The following is a 16,641-nucleotide window of genomic DNA, read 5'->3' as shown; positions in this document are numbered from 1 at the left end:
TAACTGATTAACAATATTTATTAGTGGGCTAATATAAAATGGTTTGAACCATATGAAACTGCATTTTTTTAGGTCAGCAATGGTTAAGCATCAGCAATTTCATATGATTCAATCTAATATAAAATGACTGCCCATAAGCTCCTCTGAATTTAGGAGAGCTACAAGGAGTACATACCTTAGCAGAATTAAATTTCTAGTACTGGGGATCATATCTGTGTAACTTGTTTTGTACATTATCTACAACAGAATTGCCGATAGCTAGATTCTTAATACTCTGATAAGGAAAAAATATCTGTCAAAAATATTGCTTAGTATTTTGTTATTTCTTCCATCTCTCCTTTGTTGTTTATTTAGAAGTGTGTCATACAAGAAAGAAAAAATATCACAATACACATATAATGAGAAAGAGGAAAGAAAGTGAGATCCAAGGTGGTAAGAAGAAGGGAAAAATAAAAAAATCAAGGGCAGAGTTTGCTAACTGCAGCTCAAGAAAATGAGAGTTACATTCTGGGGGTGGATTCGCCTGAGGAAATTCAAAGAGGATCTCTCTGGATTTCAACTAGAGAGAGGAAAGAAGTCTGAGGCCAGTGATGGGCAAAGAAGGATGACATTCTGAAAGAACTCATGGCATAGGAAGAGGACTTGGGAAGGTTTGGGGTGAATATTTCTTCCACCAGAGATGCAGTACAATTTAGTTGGAACCTAGTCCATATGATAGCAACCCCCACCCTGACAAACATTTGTGCACATGCACACACACACACACACACACACACACGCACATATACAACCTTACACATATACACAGTTCATCTTTGGCTGAAAATTAACATTAAATTGTTCTATTCAAGGAACCAAGATTTTGCTATCACACCCGAAGAAGTGACAAGTTGCAATTTCCCACCATGTGGTGCTACCCAGGGTGGGGAAGAAGGAAGAGCAATCTGAGGAGGCAGAATGCAAGCAGGCCTAGAGATGCTGAGGTTATGTTCTCACTCCCTCCCAACACCCCTCACCCATGCCATACGGCGGGCTGCACCTGTTCCGAAAAACAAACTTCCAAGCAGAGCACACCCCTTTTCTCTCCCCCTGGAACTAGAGATATTACAATCTACAGAAGGAGTAAGTGGTCCCACGTCAAAGAATACTTACAGATGAGGAGAAAATTTTGAAAAGCCAGCAGGCTGGCTAGGTTTCACAGTGAGGTTCAGTGGTCTGAACACCTCCCCTGACTCACCACCAAAATTAACAGCAAGGCTGCACCATGATTCAGTGTTTAGAAGGGTGGGAGTTCAGGAGCAGGGGCAGTACAACAGGGTCCTGATGAAGAACCCGTGAGACACTGCAGAGCCTGTGGTACACGGGAGGCTCATCTGCTCTGATACACTGAAAAGGCACTGCTAGGCTGCAAAACTGGCCATAACACTTTGTAGCTCCTTCCGGAAGGAGAGATCTATTTCCCTAACCCTTGAATCTGCTGGCCTTGTGAGTTGCTCTGACTAAAAGTGATGCTGTATGTCTCATGAGCCTCGTCTTCAAGGGCCCTTGGGAACCTGAAGCCATCACCCCAGGAACCAGGTCAGCTAACCTACTGGATGACAAGGAACAAATGCCCTACTGCAGCCAATAGACAGATGACTGCCAGACAATGCAAGGCAGGCAACCCTGCCAGCTGAATTTAGGTACAGGAGTGAGGCCAGCTGAGACCAGCAGAAATTCCCAGTTGATCCTAGCCCAAGGTGTCAACTAAAAAAAAAAGAACAGCTGTTGTTTGAAGCCACTAATTTTAAGGTGGTTATTATTATGTAAAACTAATGATAGAAAAGTGGTTGCAAAACGTGCATGCATGTGCAAGTCAGGAACTTCATTTGTGTCTGACTCTGCAATCCTATGGACTGTAGCACATCAGGTTCCTCTGTCCGTGGGGTTCTCCAGGCAAGAATACTGCAGTGGGTTGCCATGCCCTTCTCCAGGGGATCTTCCCCACCCAGAACTGAACCCGAGTCTCCTGCTATCTCCTGCACTGCAGGCGGATTCTTTACCACTGATCCACCAGGGAGTAAAATCATTATTTAGGATTCCTACAGAAGATCCTTTTGAGTTTTTATTATGATATTTTGTTGCTTTCCCTGTTTTTGGTTTTCTCCTACTGTCTACATTAAGCTGCTGTTATCTCTTTTTTCTCTGCTAGCTGCTTCTAGAAATCCTTCTTTTCCCTTTTCTTATTAATGCATTAACTCAGCTGCTGTTTAGGAAATCATATAATTAAGCATAAAATAAAAAGGGAAATGAGTCCAGAATAAGGGTCTAAGGACTCGACTATAAGTAAAGGAAATAAAATGTAATTATTATACTACTATTATGGTGAATTAGACACTCTGAAGGCCTTTCCAACGTGAGAGAACTATACCCTATATCAGTCAGTCGGTTCAGTTGCTCAGTTGTGTCCGACTCTTTGAGACCCCATGGACTGCAGCACACCAGGCTTCCCTGTCCATCACCAACTCCTGGAGCTTCCTCAAACTCATGTTATTTTAAAAGTACTGCTGGACTCTCATAAAAGTAGCCAAGGGTAAAGAGGGTGTGCAGAAATTCAACTGGGGAACTGAAGCCAACGGCAAATTTAAAAGCATTCTGGGGACAAATGTCAATAATAGCCCTAGAACTGAGAGACCACAGCTGCAAGGTAGGGAGCTCAACCTGAGATGCTACCATGAAGAGGGACCCTCAAAGGGGGCTAAGTAAGTCCCAGTCCATAGTGTTTCCTAGCCTCTGAAGAAATGAATAAAACTCCTATCTGGAAGAAAGCAAAGCAATGTTAGGCCCTCCTGCATAAGACAAATTAAACTAAATCAAGTTTGGTTTCACAGTTCTTATAGTCATGGAACACACATGGAAACAAGGCAATAGGACTAAAAAAGAAAACCTAGGGGACAAAGAATTTAGAACCTTAAGACCTTGGGAATATAAAACAAGTACAAGTGAGATTTTTTAAAGATAGAATAAAAATAAACATGGAAAAAATCTAATCAGAAATTGCCAGGAAAATATACAAAATAAAAAAGAATTTTTAGAAGTGAAATATATAATCATTTAAATTGAAAATACACTGGATAGACCAGTTACAGATGAACAGAGACTTGCCCAGAAAACAACAGAAAGACAAGGACAAAGAAATTTGTGAAAGAGAAGAAGGATTGAATAAAAAAGCCTCATCTCTCATCAAAATCTCAGTGAATAGAGTAGGAGGAAACATCTGAAACAATAGTGATTAATAATTTTTGAGAAACTATGACCATCATGAATCCAGAGATAAAGGAAGAAAAGCATATACAAGCAAGATAAATACAAAGAAATCCTCATGTAAACATACAGTAGTGAAATAGATTAACACCAAACATAAAAATAGATCCTAAAAGAAGTAAAGGAGAAAAGACAGATCACCTATAAAAGAATGGAAGTTAAACTAAAAGTGGAGTTATAACAGAAGCTAGAAGACATGGAATATTTGAAGTTCTGAGAAAAAATAAACACACTCTCAGGTAAATAAAACCTAAGAAAGTTTACCACCAAGTTTTCATTAAAGAGATTTCCAAAGGGTATACATTAAGAATAATGAAATAGCTTTGGTGAGAAGGTCTGAGATATAAGAAATTGTGTGAGTTTCTTTTTATTATCATAAATTGCTGTTGAATTGTCTCAAAAGCTTTCTCTTCAATTACTGAATTGATCATGGGAGCCAAAACTCCCACTCCTACGTATATATCTGAAAAAATTAAAAAAAAATACTAATTTGAAAAGATGCATGCATCCCAATGTTCAAAACAGCATTACTTACAATTGCCAAGATATGGAAGCAACTTAAATGTCCATCAAAAGCTGAATGGATAAAGAAGATGTGGGGGGGGTGTGTGTGTGTGTATACATACGTACATACATACATATATGCATATATATTCAAGTAATAGCCATAAAAAAGAATAAAATTTTGCCATTTGCAGCAACATGAATGGAACTTGAAAGGTATTACACTAAATGAAATAAGTCAGACAGAGAAAGCAATACTGTATGATATCACTTATATGTGGAATCTAAAAAATATAACAAACTAGTGCATATAATAGAGAAGAAACAGACTCACAGATACAGAAAACAAACTAGTAATTACCACTGGGGATAAGCGGTTAAGAGGTAAAATGTATTATGTATAAAATAAGCAACAAGATATGATGTACAACATGGGAAATATAGCCAATATTTTATAATAGCTATAAATGAAGTATAAACTTAAAAAATTGTGAATCACTATATTGTACACATAACATATAATCTTTACATCAACTATAATTCAACAAAAAGAGTAGTAGTGGTGAGAAAAGAAAGAAATATACATATTTAGATGAATCAAAATAAATATTTTCTGTCAAAAATAATAGTAATGATAACCAGAAAAACATTATAGAATAAATACTTAGGAGAAAATAAGGAAAAAAAAATAATGATACAGAAAACAAGAATAAATGGTAATGACGATTCTCTGAAATGACTAATAAAGAAGAAAAGCTTCTAGACAAGTTGATAAAGAAAAATATTAAGATGGAAGTTGGAGGAAAATTTTAGGAAAAGCAGACATTAAAAGCAATAAGAAAGTCGTATGACAAGAGATCAAGATGGCAGAGTAGATGGATATTGAGTGCACCTCATCACACAAATACATCAAAACTACATCTACGTGTGGAACATTTCTCACAGAATACCTACTGAAGCCTTGCAGAAGATATCATACAATGAAAACTGCAAGAAAATTCCCCACATAACTGGATAGGAGAAAAGAAAAGGGGTGGGGGGGAAGGAATTGGGATGAGAGCCATACCCTTGGTAGGGAGCTGTGAAACAGGAAAGCTTCCCTCACCCTGAGGACCTCCTTCACCAGCTAGAAGGTCTGCAGGAGTGGATAACTTCAAAAACTCACAAGCAGAGTGCAAAATCTGGTCTTCAGCTCTATAGCATAAACACAGACCAGCATAGATGAACCTTGTTGTGTCACGGCACTGCCCAGACTGAGATGCACAGTAACTGGGTGCTGACTTTCTGGTTTCAGTGGGCAGACCCAGTGAAAGGACTCAGTTTGGCTGTGCAGAGACAGCCTGAAGGTCCTGGAGTGTGGCCTTGGGAGTAGCTGGGGGCGCGTGTAGCATGGAGTATAGGTCTGCTATAGGGGCCCCATTGTCAACACAGGAAGGGACGTGCATGGGTCCACCAAAAGCCTTCATTATCAGCATACTCACAGTGGATGAGGCTCCAGCCGCCATGGTTTTGCAAATTTGGTGGGTCCATGCATGTATGTGGGGGGCGGGGCTGAAATCTAAGTCATTTTTCCAGCTCGCACTGCAGCTTCAGGGGTTTTAAGACCAGGGGCTTTGTGATTGCACATAAATGCCAAAGAGATCTCCGACCGGATTATCAGTGCTCCCATGGTGGAGGCAGTGTCAACAATAGTGATCTTTGTGGATGCACATCATGTTGCAGGCAGCATCACAGAGTCACACATCCCAAGGGATACATCCCAGAGGATAGTTCCTAGGGAAGAACATACATGTGGCTCCTTCCTCAGAGGGAGCACTCCAGCCCCATATACATCACACTGCATCTTAGAGCCTGATCTGGGGGCAGCTTCTTCAGCAACTGGGGAACATCTCCTGCCCTCAATAGGGTTGTGACAATTGCAGAGAAAAGGTAGGTCCTGCTCAATACTCTGTGCAGGCTCTGGTCATTACAACACACCCTCCCACTCCCAGCATCAAGGGGATAAGGGTCAGCACACCCTGAAGAAAGACATGGCAAGTATCCATACTAAAAAATAGCCCTCAAAACAAAAGTATTGGACTCATACATTTATACAGGGTTGCTCCCACATAAAAACAGCCATTCAAAACCAAAGCAGATAACTTTCTCTCCTAAATTCATATAGTCAGACAAATATAAGAAAAATGGAAAATAAGAGGAACTACTCTCAATTAAAAGAAAAAGAGAAACCTCCTGAAAGAATGAACAACGAAGCAGTCCTCTTAAGTCTACCAGACATCAAGTTCAAAAAGGAGTTATACAAATTGCTGACAGAATTAAAAGACTTTCAACAGAAATGTTACAGAGAACTAGAAACCATAAAGAGAAACCAATAAAATTCGACAACCCAATTGCCAACATGAAAACCAGGCTAAACACAATAAATGACAAAATAAATAATGCAGAGGATGAATAAGTGGTCTTGAAAATAGAATAATGAAACCTAAGAAGAAAGACAAATGAAAAAAATGAAGTGTGCCAATCTACACATAAAGGAATCCCAGAAGAAAGAGAAAGGGGGGTTCAAAAATGTATTAGGTGAAATTATGTCTGGAATCTTCCCAAATCTGAAGAAGGAAACACACATCCAGGTATAGGAAGCACAGGGGGTTCCAAACAAGATGAACCCAAAGAGATCTACTCAAAGACATATCGTAATCAAAATGGCAAAAGTTAAAGATAACAAGAAGCCTCTAAAGGCAACAAGAGAAAAGAGTCATTTATAAGGGAACTTCTGAAAGTGTACCAGGTTACTTCTTTACACAAATTTTGCAGTGCAGAAGGGAGTACCAAGGTACATTCAGAGACCTGAAAGGAAAAATCTTGCAACTTAGAATATTCTACCAAAGTTATCATTTAGAATAGGAGACATAAAGAATTTCTCAGATAAACAAAAAGTGAAAGACTACAGCAATACCCAAACTAGAATAAGTGTTGAAAGGTCTCCAAATATAAAAGAAGCAAGAATCTTTAGGAAAGGGAAAACCACAATACAAGAGGTAAATATATAAAAGAATTGAATATCACTTAAATAAGCCATTATATAGAAAACAAAACAATAAAAGAATTCATGAAAGTGATTATAACTGAAATGAATAGCAAAAGGGTAATAGAAACAAGGACACCATATAATGATAAAAGAATCAATACAAGAAGAGAATATCACACTCTTAAAATATATGTACCCAATATAGGAGCTGGATCATCAAAAAAGCAAGAGAGTTCCAGAAAACATCTATTTCTGCTTTATTGACTATGCCAAAGCCTTTGACTTTGTGGATCACAATAAACTGTGGAAAATTCTGAAGGAGATGGGAACACCAAACCACCTGACCTGCCTCTTGAGAAACCTATATGCAGGTCAGGAAGCAACAGTTAGAATTGGACATGGAACAACAGACTGGTTCCAAATAGGAAAAGGAGTACATCAAGGCTGTATATTGTCACTCTGCTTATTTAACTTCCATGCAGAGTACATCATGAGAAACGCTGGACTGGAAGAAGCACAAGCTGGAATCAAGATTGCCAGGAGAAATATCAATAACCTCAGATATGCAGATGACACCACCCTTATGGCAGAAAGTGAAGAGGAACTGAAAAGCCTCTTGATGAAAGTGAAAGAGGAGAGTGAAAAAGTTGGCTTAATGCTCAACATTCAGAAAATGAAGATCATGGCATCTGGTCCCATCACTTCATGGGAAATAGATGGAGAAACAGTAGAAACAGTGTCAGACTTTATTTTTGGGGGCTCCAAAATCACTGCAGATGGTGACTGCAGCCATGAAACTAAAAGACGCTTACTCCTTGGAAGGAAAGTTATGACCAACCTAGATAGCATATTCAAAAGCAGAGACATTACTTTGCTAACAAAGGTCTGTCTAGTCAAGGCTATGGTTTTTCCAGTGGTCATGTATGGATGTGCGAGTTGGACTGTGAAGAAAGCTGAGTGCCAAAGAATTGATGCTTTTAAACTGTGGTGTTGGAGAAGACTCTTGAGAGTCCCTTGGACTGCAAGGAGATCCAACCAGTCCATTCTGAAGGAGATCAACCCTGGGATTTCTTTGGAGGGAATGATGCTGAAGCTGAAACTCCAGTACTTTGGCCGCCTCATGTGAAGAGTTGACTCATTGGAAAAGACTCTGATGCTGGGAGGGACTGAGGAGAAGGGAATGATAGAGGATGAGATGGCTGGATGGCATCACGGACTCAATGGACGTGAGTCTGAGTGAACTCCGGGAGTTGGTGATGGACAGGGAGGCCTGGCGTGCTGTGATTCATGGGGTTGCAAAGAGTCGGACACGACTGAGTGGCTGAACTGAACTGAATATAGGAGCATCTAAATATGTAAATCAAATACTAACAGACATAAAGGGAGAAATTGATAAGAATAATAGTAGGAGACTTTAACCAGGCTTCTCCAGTAGATCGCAGTTATAGAATCTTCCTGCAATGCAGGAGTTGCAAGTGATGTGGGTTTGATCCATGGGTCAAGAAGACCCCCTGGAGGAGGGCATGGCAACACACTCCAGTATTCTTGCCTGGAGAACACCATGGACAAAGGAGCCTGGCAGGCTACAGTTCACAGAGTTACAGAGAGTCAGACACAGCTGAAGTGACTGGGCATGCATGCAGGAGATTTTACCACCCCACCAGCATCAATGGAGAGATCCTTAAAACCACTAAGGCAACAGACATTCTAAAGGCCACAATAGAACATTTACATTTAATTGATGTTTATAGGACACTACGTTAAAAAAATAAAAAATCCTGACAATAAACTCTTCTCGAGAGTACAAGAAATATTTGCTAGCACAGATCACATACTAGGACACAAAACAAGTGTCAACAGATTTAGGGTGATAGAAATTATTTTAAGCCTCTTTCCAGGCCACAATGGCATAAAACTAAAAATCAACCACAGAATGAGAAAAGAGGTAAAATGATTACATATATACTAAACAACATGCTACTAAAAATACCAAAGGCTCAACAATGAAATTAAATAGGAAATTAAAAAATCACCTAGAGACAAATGACAATGAAAATACAACCACACAAAACGTGATATAACAAAAGTAGTTTTAAGAGGTGCCTTCACAGTGATATAGACCTTGCTTAAAAAGAAAAAAAGGATTGAAAAATAAATAAAATTTTTTAAAAAGGAAAGATTTCTAGTAAACAACCTAATCTAGCACCAAAAATAAGTAGAAAGAGAAAAATAAACAAAACCTACGGGCAACAGAAGGAAGGAAGTAATAAAGGTCAAAGGGGAATCCCTTTAAAATTTAGGTTAAAGAATAGAAAAGAAATCAATAAAACCAAGAGTGGGTCTTTTGAAAGATAAATAAAATTGACAAAGCTCTGGCGAGGCTCACCAAGAAGAGAGAGAACCCAAATAAACAAAATGATAAGTGAAACAGGAGAAATAACAACCAAATACCACAGAAATACAAAATACCATAAGAATACATTATGAACGGTTATATGCCACCAAATGGACAACCTAGAAGAAATGAACAAGTGTGTAGAAACTTATATCCTGCCAAAACTGAATCAGGATGAAGCAGATAATTTGAACAGATGGATCACTAGAAGTGAAACAGAATCTGTGGTTAAAAAAAAAAAAAAAACCTATCTGTAAACAAAAGTCTAGGACTAGATACTTTCACTGAGGAATTCTACAAAATGTAAAGAACTTATACCTATCCTTCTCAAATTCTTCCAAAAGACTGAAGAGGAGAGAACACTCCCAAAAGTATTCTAAGAAGCCACCTCTGATATCAAAACCAGACAAAGGCACTACCAAACAAGAAAGCCATAAGCCAATATAGCTGATGAATATAAATACTCAACAAAATATTAGAAAACTGAATCCAACGACACATAAAAAGGGTCATGCACCATGGTCAAGTTGGAGTCATTTCAGGGTCACAAGAATGGCTTGACATACACAAATCAGTCACTGTGATACACCCATATCAACAACAACAAAAGACAAAAAAACACATGATTATCTCAACAGATGCAAAAAAAGCATTTGGTAAAATTCAACATCCATTCATGATAAACCTGTCATCAAAGAAGATATCAAAGGAACATATATCAACATAGTAAAAGTCATTTATGAGAAACCAACAGCCAACAATATTTAATGCTGAAAAGCTATAAGACTCCTTGCTAAAATATGGAATAAGTCAAAGATTCTCACTCTCACCATCTATATTCAATATAATATTGGAAGTCTTAGAATAGCAATCAGGCAAGAAATAAAAGGTATCCAAACAAGAAGGGAAAAGGTAAAATATTCATTATATGTAGATGACAAGATACTATATACAGAAAACCCTAAAGATGTCACACAAAAACTATTAGAACTGATAAATGAATTTAGCAAGGTGGTAGAATACAAGACTAATAGACAGAAATCTGTTGCATTTTTACACTAACAATGAAATATCAGAAAGAGAAAATATCTATCCCATTATAATCACATTAAAAATAAAATACCCAGGAATAAACCTAACCAAAGTTGTGAAAGACTTAAATGCTAAGAACTATCAAACATTGATAAAGAAAACTGAAGATGACTCAAGAAAATGAAAATATATCTCATGCTCCTGGATTAGAAGCATAAATGCAGTCAAAATGGCCACACCACTCAAAGAAATCTACAGATTTGATGTGATGTTTATCAAATTACTCCTGACATTTTTCACTAGAACAAATAATCCTAAAGTTTATGTGGAACCACAACAGATCCAGAATTGCCAAGCAATTTTGAGGGAAAAAAGACCAAGCTGGAGGCATAACCCTCTAGGTCCTTCAGAAAATATTACAAAGCTAGTCATCAAAACAGCATGATATTGACACAAAAAGAAACATATAGGTCGATGGAACATAATAGAAAGCCAAGAAAAGAACTCATACACCTGTGGTTAACTAACCTTCAACAAGGAAGACAAGAATATACAATGAATATAAGATAATATCTCTCTCTCTCTTTTTTAAAGACAATCTCTTCAGCAAGTTGTTTGGGAAAGCTGGAGCTGCATATAAACCAATGAATTTACAATACTCCCTCACACCATACAGAAAATAAACTCAGCAAGGTGGTAGAATTCCATGGTAATCCAGTGGTTGGGACTCTGTGCTTTCACTGCTGAGGCCCAGGTCTGATCACTGGTCAGGAAACTAAGACCATGCAAGCCAAAAGACAACTATGACTGAAAGGCTTAAGTATAAAACATGATACCATAAAACTCCTAGAACAAACACAGGCAAAACATTCTCTGACATAAATCATAGAAATATTTTCTTGAGTCTTCCAAGGCAAAACAAACAAACAACAACAACAACAAAAAAAACGGTGCCTAATCAAACTTATAAGCTTATTCACAGCAAGGGGAACCATAAACAAAACATGAGGACAGCCTACAGACTGGAAGAAAATATTTGCAAATGTGGCAACTAGCAAAGGTTTAATTTCTAAAATATATGAATATCTCAAAATCAAAAAAGAAACAACCCAATCAAAAAGTTGGCAGAAGATCTGAACAGAATTTCTCCAAAGAAGACATACAGATGTTCAACAGACACATGAAAAGATGTTTGATATCACTATTTATTAGAGAAATGCTAATCAAAACTACAATGAGATATCACTTCACACTTATCAAAATGGCCATCACCAAAACTTGGACAAATAACAAATGATGGAGAGGGTGTAGAGTAGAGGGAACCCTCCTACATTGTTGGTAGGAATGTAAATTGGTTATGGAGGTTCCTTAAAAAACTAAAAATAGAGATACCATCAGTTGAGTTCAGTTATTCAGTCATGTCTGAGTCTTTGTGACCCCATGGACTGCAGTACGCCAGGCTTCCCTGTCCATCACCAATTCCCGGAACTTACTCAAACTCCTGTCCATTGAGTCTGTGATGCCCCCTTCTCCTCCTGCCTTCAATCTTTCCCAGCATCAGGGTCTTTTCAAATGAGTCAGTTCTTCGCATCAGGTGACCAAAGTATTGGAGTATTATTCAGCTTCAGCATCGGTCCTTTCAATGTATATTCAGGACTGATTTCCTTTAGGATGGACTGGGTGGATCTCCCTGAAGTACAAGCTACTCTTAAGAGGCTTCTCCAACACCACAGTTCAAAAGCATCAATTCTTCGGTGCTCAGCTTTCTTTATGGTCCAACTCTCACATCCATACATGACTACTAGTAAAACCATAGCCTTGACTAAAGTGACCTTTGGTGGCAAAGTAATGTCTCTGTTTTTTAATATGCTCTCTAGGTTGGTCATAGCTTGCCTTCCAAGGAGCAAGTGTCTTTTAATTTCATGGCTGCAATCACCATCTGCAGTGATTTTGGAGCCCCCCCAAAATAAAGTCTGACACTGTTTCCATTGTTTCCCCATCTATTTGCCATGAAGTAATGGGACCAGATGCTATGATCTTAGTTTTCTGAAAGTTGAGTTTTAAGACAACTCTCCTCTTTCACGTTCATCAAGAGGCTCTTTAGTTCTTCTTTGCTTTCTGCCATAAGGGTGGTATCATCGGCATCTGTTAACATATGATCCAGAAATCTCACTCATTGGCATATATCCAGAAAAATAAAAAGATACATGCACCCACATATTCATAGCAGTACTATTTACAATAGCCAAGACATGAAAGCAACCTATGTCAATCAATAGATGAAAGGATAAAGAATATATGGTGTGTATGTATATGTGTGTGTGTATGCACACACACACACAAACAATGGAATATTACTCAGCATAAAACAGAAGTTGCAGCAATATGAATGAACCTAGAGATTATCATACTAAGCAAATCAGTCAGAGAAAGACAAATACTTTATATCACTTATATGTGAAATCTAAACTATGGTAGGAATGAACTTATTTACAAAACTAAACTAGACTTAGACACATAAAACAAAGTTACGGCTACCAAAGGAGAGGGGGGAGGTATAAATTAAGAGTACTGGATTAACAAATATACACTATCATGTATAAAATATAATAAGAATTTTCTGTATGTAACAAGCAACTATATTCAATATCTTGTAACAGACTATAATGAAAATGAATTTTAAATTATTAATGAATTTTGCTGGACACTTGGAAGTAACACAATATTGTAGATCAACTATATCTCAATTTAAAAAGGAAGACAGTGGTATGAGTAACTTAACAAAAACTTTGAAAAGTTAGTTAAATTTAGGAAAACCATGAAAAATATAACTTCTGAAAATCTACCCTAGAAGGCTTATATTCATTAAAGGAATTAAATCAGTAATTAAAATATTTCCAAAAATATTATAAAAATTAATCCAGAAGAGTAAAAAATTATGATGTTATAAATGAGTTTATTGACTACAGGAGCTTAAGGGTAATTCACAGAAAATCTGAAAGCAAATCCACTTATTAACATGTTAAAGTAGTAAAACCACATCAATAGTTCAATAGATGCAGAAATAAGCATTTGATAATATTCAACACCAAATCATGACAACAAACTAGAACTAGAAGGGAACTAATGTGACAGAGGCCACTTATTCCAAGTCTACTGATTATTCTTAAATATGAAATATTAGAAGAATTTTATTTTAAGCCAAGAAAAGTTACAACTATACCTAACTGTGTCCAATATTCTACTGAATATTTGAATGAGTAAAATAAAATGAGGGTAAAAAGAATAAGGATTGGAAAAAGAACAAAACAAACATTTTCATAGATAATATGGCTATCTACAAAGAAATCCATGACAAGTTACAGACAAATTGTTACATTTTCTTGAAAAGCTTAACAAATCTATCAAATGTCTAATATAAAATTATGATGTCATAAATGCATTGATTGACTACAGGAGCTTAAGGGTAACTCACAGGAAATCTGAAGGCAAATCCACTTATTAACACTGAAGTAGTAAAACAAATTTCTATCTAGCAACAATAGAGTTTAAAAACTTTTTAAAGATATTCCAAACAGCAGCAAAAAAAGTACCTCAAGGACATGTAAAATATTTTAAAAGTTTACGGAAAAAATTTTTTAAACTTTATTGAAAGAGATTTTAAAAGACCTAAATAAATGTGTATCTATATATATATATATGTATTATGGCAGAAAGTGAAGAGGAACTAAAAAGCCTCTTGATGAAAGTGAAAGTGGAGAGCAAAAAAGTTGGCTTAAAACTCAACATTCAGAAAATGAAGATCATGGCATCCGGTCCCATCACTCCATGGGAAATAGATGGGGAAACAGTGGAAACAGTGTCAGACTTTATTTTTTTGGGCTCCAAAATCACTGCAGATGGTGACTGCAGCCATGTAATTAAAAGATGTTTCCTCCTTGGAAGAAAAGTTATGACCAACCTAGATAGCATATTGAAAAGCAGAGACATTACTTTGCCGACTAAGGTCCATCTAGTCAAGGCTATGGTTTTCCCTGTGGTCATGTAGGGATGTGAGAGTTGGACTGTGAAGAAGGCTGAGTACCGAAGAATGGATGCTTTTGAACTGTGGTATTGGAGAAGACTCTTGAGAGTCCCTTGGACTGCAAGGAGATCCAACCAGTCCATTCTGAAGGAGATCAACCTGGGATTTCTTTGGAAGGAATGATGCTAAAGCTGAAACTCCAGTACTTTGGCCACCTCATGCGAAGAGTTGACTCATTTGGAAAGACTGTGATGCTGGGAAGGATTGGGGGCAGGAGGAGAAGGGGATGACCGAGGGTGAGATGGCTGGATGGCATCACCGACTCGATGGGCTCGAGTCTGAGTGAACTCCGGGAGTTGGTGGTGGACAGGGAGGCCTGGCGTGCTGTGATTCATGGGGTCGCAAAGAGTCGGACACAACTGAGCGACTGAACTGACTGACTGAACTGATATATATAATGTTTATACATCTGTGTATATACACACACACACAAACACACCATGCAAATGGATAGGAGTCTCAATAAAGCTCATCAATTCTTCTCACATTAATCTTTGCATTCAACGTGATTCCAATAAACATTCAACTTCTTAGAAAGTTTATACTAAAACATATATGGGCATAAAATGAAGAATAGCTAGGGCACGTCTATAGAAGAGAAAATACAAAAATCAAGATGCATTTAAAATCTGTGTAAGTAAGTCAGTGTGTGTTAGTGTTTAAACTGATGGCTTAACCAAAGGAACAGAATACAGAATTCAGAAATGGACTCAAGCAAATGTGAAAGATTTATGTGTGATTTGGTGCCACTGCAAATCAGTGTGCAAAGAATGAAAAAGTCAACCAACATAGGGATTTAAGGATATTAGGACATATTCATTTTCAGCTAGAAAAAGTGCAATCCATACCTCATATCGTATATAATATGACTTAGAGACTTCAATGTGAAATCCCAGACTTGAAACATTTTGGAACGTAGGAGAATAAATTTGTAACTTAGGTTAAAAAGAGTTTCCTAAACAAAACAAAAACAGCAGTAAACCTATGAAAAATATAGATTTCATTACTTTATAATTCAGACCTAATTCAAATAAATCTTTTTCAAATAAACCACAAAGCGAGAACAAAGATAAATCATAGAGTGTGTGGTCATTATAACATACTTAACTGGAAAACATTAGCATGAAAACCTACAGAGTACAACAATATCCTGCATACACACACACACACACGCACACACACACTAATCAGCTTGAAAACTGGGCAAATGATATAAACATTTATTTTATAGTAGAAGACATCTGAAGGATAAACACTTAAAAAATGCTCAACATTATTAGAAATTCTGCAAATGCACACAAATAAACCATTATTTACCTAATCTAGAGTGCAAATATCCACGAGTTTGACAATACAAAGTGACAACTAGGATGTGAACAGCAAGACCTCTTATGTTCCACTAATAGAGGTATAAATGGGGGCAACAATGTTGTGAAGCTGAATGTACTCAAGCTCTGTGATATAGCAATTATACTGGTAGTACATTCTCTAAAGAAACTCACACAGGTATAAGACAGCACATGAGTAAAAATATTCAATCAGTATTATTTGTAACAACAGAAACCTGGATATCATGCAAGTGCCAGTCAACAGGAGAATGAATTAATAACTTAGAGTATACAGTCGTCTACCCTTACCAGCAGGGAATAGGTTCTGAGAACTTGGTGGATGCAAGAAGCTACAGACAGTACTGGCCATATATACACGATGTTTTTTCTATACATACATACCTATGATAAAGTTTAAGTTATAAATTAGGCACTGTAAGTGGTTCAGTCAGGCAATTCAGTTGCTCAGTCGTGTCCAACTCTTTGCAACCCCATGAATCACAGCACACCAGGCCTCCCTGTCCATCACCAACTCCCGGAGTTCACTCAAGACTCATGTCCATCGAGTCAGTGATGCCATCCAGCCATCTCACCCTCTGTCGTCCCCTTCTCCTGCCCCAAATCCCTCCCAGCATCAGAGTCTTTTCCAATGAGTCAACTCTTCGCATGAGGTGGCCAAAGTATTGGAGTTTCAGCTTTAGCATCATTCCTTCCAAAGAAATCCCAGGTTGATCTCCTTCAGAATGGACTGGTTGGATCTCCTTGCAGTCCAAGGGACTCTCAAGAGTCTTCTCCAACACCACAGTTCAAAAGCATCCATTCTTCGGTGCTCAGCCTTCTTCACAGTCCAACTCTCACATCCCTACATGACCACAGGGAAAACCATAGCCTTGACTAGATGGACCTTAGTCGGCAAAGTAATGTCTCTGCTTTTGAATATGCTATCTAGGTTGGTCATAACTTTTCT

The sequence above is a fragment of the Oryx dammah genome, unplaced genomic scaffold (assembly GCF_014754425.2).
Source record: "Oryx dammah isolate SB20612 unplaced genomic scaffold, SCBI_Odam_1.1 HiC_scaffold_21, whole genome shotgun sequence".
In the NCBI taxonomy this organism is placed as follows: domain Eukaryota; kingdom Metazoa; phylum Chordata; class Mammalia; order Artiodactyla; family Bovidae; genus Oryx; species Oryx dammah.
Note: the sequence above shows the minus strand (reverse complement) of the source record.